General features: G+C 44.2%; 1 non-coding gene across 1 annotated transcript; it reads left to right on the top strand.

The window, feature by feature from the left end:
• The first annotated feature begins 790 nt into the window (after positions 1 to 790).
• Positions 791 to 896, top strand: LOC138286241 (U6 spliceosomal RNA). Its single transcript, XR_011201906.1, has one exon. It is a non-coding gene; the product is annotated as a U6 spliceosomal RNA (small nuclear RNA).
• The last annotated feature ends 12394 nt before the right edge of the window (positions 897 to 13290 follow it).

Raw genomic sequence — 13290 nt, 5'->3', positions numbered from 1 at the left:
GCCAATGCCATGGGCAGTGCAGGTGCCCCTGTTGTCACTAGCACTGGCTTTCTGCCAGCCCTTCCATGGCAGGGTGACAGCCATGGAAAGGCTGGCAGAAAGCTGAGGTGTAATCAGAATTGCAGTGCTGAGTTCAGCGCCGCCATGGCTGAGCTCAACTGAGGCCACCATCAGCCCATTGAGAATGATGTTCCTGGCGGGGATGGCAGTCCCCTGGCATGTGCACCTGCCACGGTTGTAATGTGGCAGTAAGACCACCTGGAGGGTGGTGGTCTGCCCGTCATCACGAATGTGGCTTTCCTCAGACCACCACACTCGTTATGGGGCCCTAACGTATTATTCACAATAGTTTTTATCATCCTCTTGTGAGTGTAGAATAAGAAAGAACTCAAAAGTTGCTTAACTTATTAACTTATTATAATTGCAAATCCTTTTCTATAATAAAAACTTACCTATTCCAAATGCTGTAGTTACACATCTTATTGTTCACAGCCAAGGTCTTTCATTGTTAAATCTGAAAGCTAATGATTCATCTTTAGTGCTTACTAACCCTTCTTTCTTAGCAACACTAAGTGCTCTGAATGAAAAATACATTGCAATGTCCCTATAGAATCTTTTAAATGAGTCACATATTAAAATTGGGAGTTTGTCTTTAGACAGGAGTTTTTGTTAACATACCAGCAGTTATTCAAAAAGTCTCTCTCCAGCCATTGTTAGTTCAAAATTAAACGTTGCTATATTTCCTCCTATAACATTTTAATTAATTCCTAAAATAAACCTGCAGTTTACTCCTGTAGTTCAAGAGCAGAGGCAAAGATAATTGAAACCATACTGAGAAGAATAGCATGGCACCTGCTCAAGGATGACAACATGGGCCAGATTTTAAAAAAAGTGGTGCTGCATCCAATGCAGCGCCACTTTTCTTGCGTCCCCCTACCACCACCATGTGTGGTAGGGGGGCATATTTATTATGCACCACACCATGGCACAGGATAGGGGCAATAGCATCAAAATCTTTGACGATATTGATGTACTGTGTAGGATTAGAGCCATCATTTTAGTGCTAATCCTGCACATTACATAGGGGCCCATTGAAGTAATGGTGTGCCCCATTTTAACGCCTGCTTTGTGCAGGTGTTAAATGTAGCCGCAAAAAATGACTCAGTGGAATCTTTTAGATTCCACTGCACCATTTTTGTGACTCCCCTAAAGGGGGAACGCCACCCTTGTATAAATGATGCCTGGCTCAGGCACAATGTGGTGCAAGGGTTACAAAGTGGCCCAATGCATGCATTGCGCTCCTTTGTAAAATTGGGGCAGCAAATTTGGCCTCTTTGGGCCACATTAGCATAAAAAATGACGTTAATGTGGCGCAAGGAGGTGCTGGGGAATCTTAAATCTGGGTCTATATCTGTGCTACTAGTAGTGAGGAAACCATTTGTGCATAAACTCAGTGACATTGATATCTGAATGTATGTTTTCATAAATCTATTCATGTACTTATCGGTATAAGTATGCATGTGGAGCTCTAAAAAGCACTTGCGTCTATGAGTGCTAGTTGACCTCGTGAACGAAGACAAGCATTTTAAACACCCCTAAACCAAATGGACTACTCTCTACTGATGAATAGCAACTGCCAGGAAACATGTCTAGAGACGTCCAGCACTGGCTGCGCTATAATTTGTTGAATTATGCTTGTGAGTACTAACATTACAATAAACTGCATAAACCATAATGTACGTGTGACGAATGGTGCTAATGCCAGCAATATGCTCCCATATCGTACAAATATGCATGTGTATGCATTGACATAAGTACTTGAAATATGCTTAACTTTGTTAAGGCCTCTATAATGCAAAGCAGAATTGCACCTGCATTTAGTAAAAACAAACAGAGAGCGAGAGCAACAGTAAAAAGAACAGTACATATTTGTTACTACTGTAGAAGGTCAGGTTATAAAAAGTCAGTGAAGGAACCAGAAAAATAACCACCCGTTTGTATTAATCTGTGTTCTTACATCTTATTAACATCCTTATGGAGTCAGTGATAGCCACTCTATAGTTAATGGTAGGTCAGAGTATCAATTAAAAAGCTGTTTTTTATTTGGGTGATTACTTTGGTATCAATAGATTAATCATCCTGAAGCTGTCTAATAAAGTTCATGTCAAGGAGGGAAAGTAAAGGGGTTGTGTCAAAAAAACATTGTTTAACAGTTTACTGCCAATGCAATATCTGCTCAACACAAAAATCCACAAAAAAGTTTGAATAGAATAACAACCCAAATCCGACCCAGCCTGATGCCACAGCTAACCTGGGACAGGCAGTCGAGAACTTAAACACCTGGATCATCAATGCCGCTGACCTATTTGTCGCAATCCAACCAGCCAAAACCCGCAGATTCACCAAAGAAGTCAGCTGGTACACACCGGAGGTCAGCACTATGAAACACAGCTGCAAACAACTGGAGAGAAGATGGTGCACCAGTAGAGATGATAAAGAACAAGCCACTTTCAAGGCAGCCTTCAACAAATGCCACCAATGACTAAAAGATAAGGAAAAGGATGTCCTTGCAAAACACATCGAGGCTTGCTCCAACCACAGCAAAAACTCTTCACCATTGTCAGAGTTTTCCTGCTCAACAGTCAGAGAGAACGCAATCCCTCCCCCATAAGAACTCTGCAACGCTCTAGTGAATCACTGCCACAACAAGACATCCACCATCTACAGGAACTTTGAGTCCCAGCTCACTGATGTCCTCAGTATGCTCACTCCAACAAGAATCTCCCCTGACTAACATCTCACAGCATGAGAGCACCCATGGGAACAGCTCACCACACCAGACACCATAGCCATCATAAACTCCATCCACATTGGAGCACCCACCAACCCATGCCCCCACTGCCTCTTCAACATAGGAAGCAACATGATCAGCCACCAACTCACCACCATCCTCAATGCATCCATTACCACAACCACCTTTCCCGACACATGGAAACATGCAGAGGCCAGACCTTTCCTCAAGAAACCCTCTGCAGACCCAAGTGAACTCCAGAACTACAGCCCCATCTTGCTGCTCCCATTTCCAGCCAAAGTCTTGGAAAAGGCCATCAACTGAAAGCTCACAGAACACCTGGAGAGAAACAACCACTAGACACCTCCCAATCCGGCTTCCAGGCCAACCACAGCACTGCTATCGCTCTGATTGCAACCATGGATGACATTGCACCCTACTTGACAGAGGAGAATTTGCAGCCCTGATCCTCCTCGACCTCTCTACAGCCATTAACACCGTATCCCACCACACACTCATCTAGAGATTGCACCTGATTGGAATCAAGGGAGAAGCACTCAGATGGATTGCATTTTTCATCACAGGATGCACGCAGAGAATTTGCCTACCCCCCTTCACCTTAGAACCCACAATCTCCATCTGTAGTGTCCCTCAAGGTGCATCCCTCAGCCCCACCGTCTTCTCACACCTACATGAAACCTCTAGCTGACATCATCATAACCCACAAAATCAGCATCATATCCTACACCAACAACACCCAGCTCATCCTCTCATTCTCAGTGGGCCCCACCACCACCAAGACCAACTTTCACAATTACATGAAGAACGTCTCAGCCTAGGTGAAGGACAACTGCCTGAAGCTCAAAATGGACAAGACTTAAGTACTGATCTTTAGCAACCATACCTCCCTCTAAAACAACATTTGGTGGCCCACTTATCTCTGACCTACCCCTACACCAAAGACCATGCCTGCATCCTCTGTGTCATCCTGGATAGTAAACTCACCATGAAACAACAGATCAACATAGTCTACTCTGCCTGCTTCCACATTCTCCGCATCCTCAAAACAATCTTTAAATGGCTTCCCATAAGCATGAGAGAAATGGTCATGCATGCCCTAATTTCCAGCTGTCTTGACTACGGCAACACAATCTATTCAGGAACCATCACTGATCTCATGAGAATTGTTAGAAATGGGGTTTCTGGTTGGCTACAATATGCACCTAAGCCAGGAAGAACCAACCCACTCTAGTCAGGATGAGGGAGTTACACACCCAAGATAACCCTTGCTCAACCCCTTGGTAGCTTGACACGAGCAGTCAGGTTATCCCAGAGACAATGTATAAAGCGCTTACACAACACACACACAAAACACATAACACACTATCCCCTCCATAAAGGAAACAGAACACCAAGTTATATAAAAATAAACTGTATTGTACACAACATCATTAGATCAAACACAACATGTCAGTAATACCCTGCTACACAAGCAGTTGTCATAACATTACACAGTACTATTACTCTGGGACAGCGAGCAGTAGTCACAAAGAACATATAGGTTACTGGTTATCCTTCAACATGTGCAGTAGTCAGGTAAACATTCCAAAAACACACATATGAGGGTAAACACACATATTACCAGAAAGGCAGAAAGTCACAGAACACATGTTACTAAGAATGCACTTGACCGTGTAAACGTATGCTCATAAATGCCATAATAGGAACATCAGAGGGGCCCCTGGTGAGGGTGTGGGCAAAGTGCCCCGCCATTCCGGGTGTGGTTCCCAGGAAAATCCCAGGCTTCCGCTGCTAATGTCTTTGCATACCGGGTGATGTATGTTTCTCCCTTAACTATGACATGTGCCAGGTAATAGCGCTTCCCTGATGTGAACAGCTGTGTGACCAGCGCTCTCAAGGAGCTAAGAGGGCAACGAAATAGAGCTCTCAAGGCACTAAGAAATCAAGGGCAAAGCGCTTCTTTGCGCTGACAAGCAAGTAGGTGCAGGAGGCACGGACTACAGCACATAGTCCCTGGAGGACAGAAGGGAAGAACAGGATAGTAGGGCCCAGCAATCAGGCCAGCACAAGGGGTGTGCAGTCAGTGGCAGTTTTCTCCTAGTGACCCAGCAGGTCCCAGGTCAGCACAGCAGCAGCAGTCCAAGGCGGTTCCTGGTGAGTCCCTCCAGCAGCATTCTCTGTCCATTTCTTCAAGAAGGTTTCTTGTGTGTTTCCACGTGTGTCTTTCATGGGGAAAAAACTTCTGTACTTATGCTCAGTTTTGCAAAGCACTTTCAAGAGAGGGAGAAGAGGTTCCAAACAGTTACAACTGGTTCTATGAGTATCCACTCTCTCCTCCAGCACAGGCTCCAGACATCAGTTGGGGGTAAACAAGCCCTTTGTGTGAGGCCGGGGCACAGCCTTTACAAATGCAAGTATGCCCCGCCTCCCCTTCTCTCAGTCCAGGAAGACTATTCAATATACAGATGCACCTCTGTGATACCTTCACCCTCCCTGTGTACAGGCTGTCTGAAAAGTATGCACAAAGTCCATCTGTCACACTGCCCCAGACATGGATTGGAGTCAAGCTGCAAAACACCAGAGTCATAAGCACATAGAAATGCTCACTTTCTAGAAGTGGCATTTCTATAATGGTAATAAAAAATCCACCTACACCAGTAAGCAGCATTTCTCACTATCATTACAAGTATACCACACATGCCTACGGTACCCCTTATAAATCATACAATGCCCCCTACTCATAAGGCAGGGCATTTTCAATGCAATCCTATGAGTAAGGCAGCACTCACAGCAGTGAGAAACCAAATAGGCTGTTTGTCACTACTAGGACAGGTCACACAAACAGACACATGTCCTGTCTTCTACATATATAGCACCCTGCCTATAGGGCGAGATAGGTCCTACTTTAGGGGTTACTTACATGTAATAAAAGGGGAGTTCTGGGCCTTGCAAGTAAATTTAGATGCTGTGTCCCTGTAGCAGTAAACTGTGCATGCAGGCCCTACTCGCGCAGGCATGAAATAGGCTTGAAAGGCTACTTTTGTGGGTGGCACAAGCAGCGCTGCCGGCCCACTAGTAGCATTTAATTTACAGGCCCTGGGTATAGGGATACCACTGTACAAGGGACCTACAAGTAACTTAAATGTGCCAATTAGGTGTAAGCCAATCATACCAACTTTAGTAGGGAGAGCACCTGCACTTTAGGACTGATCAGCAGTGATAAAGTGCTCAGAGTCCTAGAGCCAACAACAAGCGGTCAGAAAAAATAGGCGGAAGGAGGCAAAATGTTTGGGGCTAACCCTGCAAAGAGGGCCAGGTCCACCAAGAAGGCCCTAGGCAAAACAGAATTCAGTGGCAAGATAGCTCCTGAGTCTGACCAAATGGACCCCCATCACCTGAGGAACCTCCACTGGCTCCCCATCCAGACAACATGCGAATTCTAACTACTGACACGTGCCTTCAAAGCCCTACATGACCTAGGAGCAGCATACATGAACCACTGCCTGAACTTACGGCAACCATCCAGAAACCTACACTCTGCCTATCTTGCCTTTGCACAGACACCGCATGTCCGTTGAAGCCACAGAGGAGGCCTCTCCTTCTCCCACCTCACCACCAAGTCCTGGAACACTCTTCCTCTCCACTTCTGAACATTACCCTTGCTGATGGTCTTCAGGAAGAGACTGGAGATCTGGCTCTTTGGCTAACCCCACTTATAAACCACAGAGGGTAACCCAAAAACCCGATCGGGCTGGGTAGAAGATAATCATTACATACAACAATGCCCTAACGGGGAAAGATCAACAAATTATTTATATATCATAAAACAACATAGGTGAAAACAAAAAAACTATTTATTCATGTAAATATATATATTCATTTATTTACTTATATATAAATATCAATTTATTATATTCATCCTATATGGACAACCCATCTAGTAAAACAACACACCAAAGGACAGATAGTGTGAGAAAAGGTGCTCGTGATAGATAGAAAGAATAATAATACATATTCCAATTAATCAAAAACCTATACAAAAAACAGTAAAAACAGTTGGTTGGTTCTTTTCTGTTTGCTGCATTAACTCCATTCCAAATCCTCAGAGATTCTAAATCAATTCCTTTAATCCTCCAAAGATCCTCTGCAGAAACCAATCCAGACTATGATATATCCATCGATGTTTCTACCCCTCTATACCTTAGGCCAAATCCCAGCTCCACAATGGGTCTTCTTCAGGACTAGTACGATGGGAGTCCCTTAAATATATCCTCAGACTTCTTCACTTCTTTTACTTGTCTACTTATGAGGAGATCATATCTAATTTTAAAATATCATTAATCCTCATATACCAGGTCACCAATCAATTCCAATGCACTCTTTATTCACATGTGAGCCTTCAGAAGATTGAGCGTTCACAAAGCAAACCTTTTGGCAAACCCCAGCATCCCAGGACCTGGATGCCCTCATGGGTGATTATCCACGCTCAACAAGTAATGATGCATTGACTGATTAGGTGAACAAACTTGACATGCTGCTACAGCTTTAATCAGGAAGTGCCTTTGCTTGGTTTGGTTTAAATCTATTCAGAAGTTTTTGAGTATAGAAATACAAAAATATGTCAGGTAGGTTTCAAAGTGTTAAAATTTAGAGACATCTTGGTCGCAAGTCTATTGTTGTTGAGGGCAGTTTGTGGACCTAAATTAAAAAATATATATTTGGATGGGGGAGCTTTTTCTACCATCATCAAGCATTTGGGACAATGGACCCAAATTTGGGTTTCTGGACCCAAAGGCTCGGATTCGTTAGACAGAAGACAGTGGGGGTCATTCTGACCCTGGCGGCCGGTGACCGCCAGGGTCACCGACCACGGGAGCACCGCCAACAGGCTGGCGGTGCTCCCAAGGGCATTCTGACCGCGGCGGTTCAGCCGCGGTCAGAAAGGGTAAACCGGCGGTCTCCCGCCGGTTTACCGCTGCCCCATTGAATCCTCCATGGCGGCGGAGCGCGCTCCGCCGCCATGGGGATTCAGACAGCCCCTATCGCCATCCTGTTCATGGCGGGAAACCCGCCATGAACAGGATGGCGGTAGGGGGTGCCGCGGGGCCCCTGGGGGCCCCTGCAGTGCCCATGCCAATGGCAATGGCATGGGCACTGCAGGGGCCCCCGTAAGAGGGCGCCACAAAGTATTTCAGTGTCTGCTTTGCAGACACTGAAATACGCGACGGGTGCAACTGCACCCGTCGCACCCCTGCAACTACGCCGGCTCAATTCTGAGCCGGCGTCCACGTTGCAGGGGCATTTCCGCTGGGCCGGCGGGCACTCTTTTGTAGAGCGCCCGCCGGCCCAGCAGAAATGATTGAATGGCCGCCGCGGTCTTTTGACCGCGGTGCGGTCATTTGTTGGCGGGACCTTGGCGGACGGCCTCTGCCGTCCGCCAAGGTCTGAATCAGGCCCAGTATCCTCTCAGGTGGGTACCAGTACAGCACATACAGATTGGTCCCCATGTCCTGAAAATATATTAAAAGGCCATATAAAGAGGAAGGATGAGCAGACCCTTATCCACACACTCAGGAGGGAGAACCGCAAAATGCCTTACCCTGAAGATTAAAAATAAAATAATAACTTTTAGTGTGGGGATCCAAAATTCAACACAAATATTTTAAACTCATGACAAGCAAGCTGCAATTACTACAGGTATCTGAAGATCAAACACTCAGCTAAGAGTCTGAAAACTATGAAACTATTAAAAGAATATTTGGTCCTTGTGATCGGTCGAACCAGTCCGACCCACACTCGGATCTTGCTTGTGCTGTCGCTGCCCCTACCACCACGGAAGTGACCTGGGAAAACAGCCTTCCCATTGGTTCCCTGCTACCACCGCTGGAACTGAAGATGGTCAAAAAGAGGCTTCCTCCCTTTTACGGGGAGAACGACCGGATTCGGAGCGGGTGTTTGAAGGAGCCGACAGGAGGAGAGGAACAGAGGACTACGGAGGACGCTGCCCCGGAAGACACCGCAACTGCTCTTCGGAAGAGCGAACCGACGTTGGGATCCAGAACGGTGGAGACCCGTTGCAGAGACGAGGACCGCTGGCCCCGGGGAGCACGCAAGTGAGCCACCACGCTTCAGGAGAAGCGTGGCCAATCCAGGTACGGGAGTGCGGGACGCGGGAGAAAGGAGCGGGAAGCGGGAGGTGGAAGGAGATGGGTAAAGGAAAACACGGGCACTGCACTATGAGCACGGGGACAAGGGGGAGGGAAAAGGAATAAGCAAATGAGAAGGAAATAAGTAGAATAATCGGATAAGGAATACAAGAGAAGACAAGGAGCCAAGAGAAGCCAAGGGAAACAAAAGGAACAGGCCTAAGAGAAAGAAAAGGACCAGGACAGTAGAGAGACCAGTGCACTGACAATATTGCAGATAAAAGAAAAGGAGAGACGAGAGAAAATACGAAGGAGTAAGGGAAAGGGAAAGAAGAGAAAACCCGCTAACATCAGGGCAGAGGGGAAGACAGGAAGAAAGACTACAGAACATCCAAGAGAAGACAGCAAGGAGAGTAAAAAGAAAAGATAGATAGGGAAACCAGGGAGTGAAAAAAGAGAGTGGAGAGAAAAGACAGAGAGTAAAGAAAAAAAAGGAAGGCGAAAACCACACACTTACCGTATCTATTCTTTTCTGTTTCCACACGCTTCCCGCGAGGCCCTGGATGAAAGAAAGAAGAAGACAAGATGTATTGGCCAGAAGGAAAAAGACATTTAACCCTCCAACCCACAAAACCATACAACAACCACATTCTTTATAATGTCAAAAGACCAATAAAAGCAGCTTACCTAAAACAAAAACCAAGCAGTCTGGTGTCATCGATCGGCCAACCTCGTACAGTCCTATGTCATTATATCAGTATATTATTTTTTCTGACGTTAGATTGGTGTAAGCTTACATAACTTGGCCATGCTTTTGTAATTGATTCAGATATCTAACATCCACTAGAAACGAAGTATTGATCTGAGGAGACAATGGAAAAAGTTTTGAATTATATCTTGTACACAAGGAAAGGTGAAACTCTGTTGGCACTATTAAAAATAATAATTTTAAATTGTTAAATAGGAAAACTGATTAGCTTGAGCTCCATCATAGTATCAAAGCTGATATTACTCTAAACTTTGATTTGTTTGTTCAGTATGAACATTCAACAAGAATGAGCTTATTCAAATTCCAATGACTTGCAAAATGTTGAAAGTCTTGAGTAACCCTATTAGAAACCATAGTCTGAGGCAATATATGAAGACAGAAAAACAGTCAAAAATATTGCACTATTTCTTTAGCTGCTGGTAACTTGGAAAGAGAAGTAACTAGGCATCATCAAAAAAGTACTGTAACAAGTATCACACAATATTCTTCCAAAAGTGGAAAATCTGTTATATAAAATATTGAATTCATGTGAAAAGGCCCTATTGCCACTGGGAAAGGCTATACATATCTTCAAGCCATAAAATGAAATAATTTATGCTGAGCACAAATAGAACAGACAAGACCATTTTTTGAATATCTGAAAGAACAATTAGCCAACAAAAAGATTGTGAAACTAGATCCAAAGTAGTGTTACTCCCCTATGACAAGAAGTAGCTAGATCCTGACACATTTTTATAACATCCAGCTGTCATTTTGTAAATAATTCAAAAATAGTCTTGTGGCTGAAATAAAATGAATTTAGTTGAAATCAAGGGTTTTTTACATGAAGATTGTAGGAAGGAAATTGTGTTAGTTGAGAGAGGTGTAAGGTCATTGTCAGTGTGAACCACACTAAGGCATTACATTAACCTGTGCTTAACCCTCCGGTAGCTTGGCACAAAAGCAGTGAGGATTAACTATTAGACACTGTTTAAAGCATTTATGCAGCACACAAAGAGGAATAACAGTGAAAACATATGAAAAATCTAAACCAATTTGGAATAATAGAATACACTTTAATAAATAAAATGACAGCCAAGCAAACAAAATCCAATCAGTTGAACCGGAGATATTGATTTTTGAATTTTAAAAAGGGAAAAAATAGTGTCAAGAAGCAGAACGCTCCACTTGCTTTTGTCTGGTCAAACCAGACTGGGGATATCACAAGCTCTGGGCGACCTTGATACATTTTGGGTCAGACCAGGGAACAGGTTACACCTGCTGAAGAGTTGCCTTTGCAAATCCGGCATGAATTGTTCTGTTTGTGTAGGAGGAGGCTACAAGAAGGTGTCTTTCAGTGACAAAAAGCAGGTCGAACAACACAGACGGTTGTTGCAGTACCACAAAGAGCCAGTTGCTGCTGGAACTTCACATTGGTTGATTGTCATAGATAGTCGCTGTTGGTGTGCATCACCAGTTTCGTGTTGCTGGTTGTCGTGGATGGTCGCTGTTGGTATAAATAGTAGGTCTCACTGGAGCTTTGCATGGGCGGTTGTCTTGGAAAGTTGATTCTCAGCATGAAGAGGTAACTTTGGGGTTACAAGGAGCCCAAACTTCAGGATTTTCACTTTTCTACAGGAGGAGCTCACACTGATACCAGCCAAGTCTTGATGTCCTGAGGAGTGCCTCTTAGAGATCAGGACTCCTGCAGAATCCTGCAGAGGGCAGCAGCAGGACTTAGACAGGTCAAGGCAGGTCCAGTTGGTGCTCATCACTTGGGCAGTTGCAAGCAGGACTCTGGAAGCTCGTTGTGCCCCGTTAGTTCACATAGGTCAGCCAACTAACCCCACAAGTCTCGCTAGGTAGCAGGTTCAATCATCCTTCCTCTGACAGCAAGATAGTCCATTCAGCCACGGGGAAGTTCTTATGGCAGCAGGGTAGTGCTTCTTCCGAATCTTCCACAGGTCCAGGAGAATTCTGATAAGATGTTCTGAAGGTTTATATCTGATGCTAGCTTTTGTGTGGGGAAAATTGTAGCCTCCAATTTCAAATTCCTTGACATGGACAGTGTTTTGAAATGTTCAAATGTACATTTAGCCAATTTATTTATATACACTTTATTAATCTATTCATATTAGTTAATTTTCTAAGCTGTCACAGACCCCCTGAGTAGGCTTCATAAACCCCCAGGGGTCCCTGGACCAAGGGTTGGGAACCACTGGTCTAAGGTGACAATGGCAAGAGGAGGCCTGGTGTCAGGTTCTTTTGTGTGTGCTGCAAGGGGGCCCTTTGAAATATATTCAAGGCTGGGTACAGCTCTTCCTCAGCCATTTTGTCAGGAAGACTCTCTCCTCTCAGTCCTAGATTCCATTTGTCACACTGTCTGGAAACAATTGACAAACCCCAATGGCAGAGCCATTCCCAGTCATGTGACCCTGGACATTCGTAGAAAGGCACAGTTGGGTTTGACAAGAAAATTGCAGCTTTCTAAAAGTGCCATTTTCAAAATGGTTAGTTAAAATCCACCAGCACCATTAAAGAGGATTTTAAATTACAATTTACTTGAGTGTAACTCGCTTATCTCTATCTTTTTCTAATCTGAGGTTAGCAATTAATATACATAGTAAGATAACTCAATTTTAGCCTATGGGGGAAATAGGCCTTACAACAGGGCAACACAACAAGGAGTTTTTCACTGTCAGGACATGTAAAATGTAAACTTGCATGGCCTACGTTTCAAATACTATGCACCCTGCCCTATGAACAGTTAGAGCCTTCCTTGCGGCTGACTTTTTAAAAAGGAAGGTTTAGGCCTGGCAAAAGGTTGCATTGACAGTGGAAGGCCTGAGGCATGTTTTACATTGCTACATTAGTGAGTGACACAATGAGTGCTGCTGCTTACTATAAACATTCTATTTACAGGCCCTGGGTACAGGTAATACAATTCACTAAGGACTTACAAGCAAAATAAATGTGTCAATTAGCTGTGGGTCACTTTTGCCATAATTAAAGAGAGCACAAGCACTTTAGCACTGGTAAACAGGGGTAAAGTACACACAGTCCTACTGCCAGTAAAAATTAGTTCAGCAAAGTAAGGCGATGAAGGAAAAACAATTGGGGGAATACCCCAGCAGAGATGTCAGGTCTAACAAATATCTTCTAATTCCTTTGAATACATCTGTGCATGAGCCATCTTGATCTTGTCTACAAAATACTGAACTAGGGAATTACAGGCAGACCATAAGTAAGTGATGACTTAGAAGAGAAATGTGAAGGAGCATCAGGCAAAACATTCTGTGAACTAGGAATAGTAAAATTACAATGTACAAAGTAAAATGCACATCTTGGTTGATGACTACTCCTGCATTGATGCTTTCATCCACACTGCAAATTAAGAGATCAGTTCAGATTTAAAATCACTTTCTAGGGCCAAACAACAGATGTCTCCATTTACTGCAAGACACCTTCATGGCTAGGAGTTGTATTTCATGTACTGAGTAGTACCTTTTAGACTGTCAAAATATGGAATATATATAAGGCAGGATGGTCTTGTCATCATTTCCTGTTTAGGGCTAGTAAAAGCT

Source organism: Pleurodeles waltl, chromosome 3_1 (genome assembly GCF_031143425.1).
Source record: "Pleurodeles waltl isolate 20211129_DDA chromosome 3_1, aPleWal1.hap1.20221129, whole genome shotgun sequence".
Classification (NCBI taxonomy): Eukaryota; Metazoa; Chordata; class Amphibia; order Caudata; family Salamandridae; genus Pleurodeles; species Pleurodeles waltl.
This window is presented reverse-complemented; position numbering and strand designations above follow the sequence as displayed.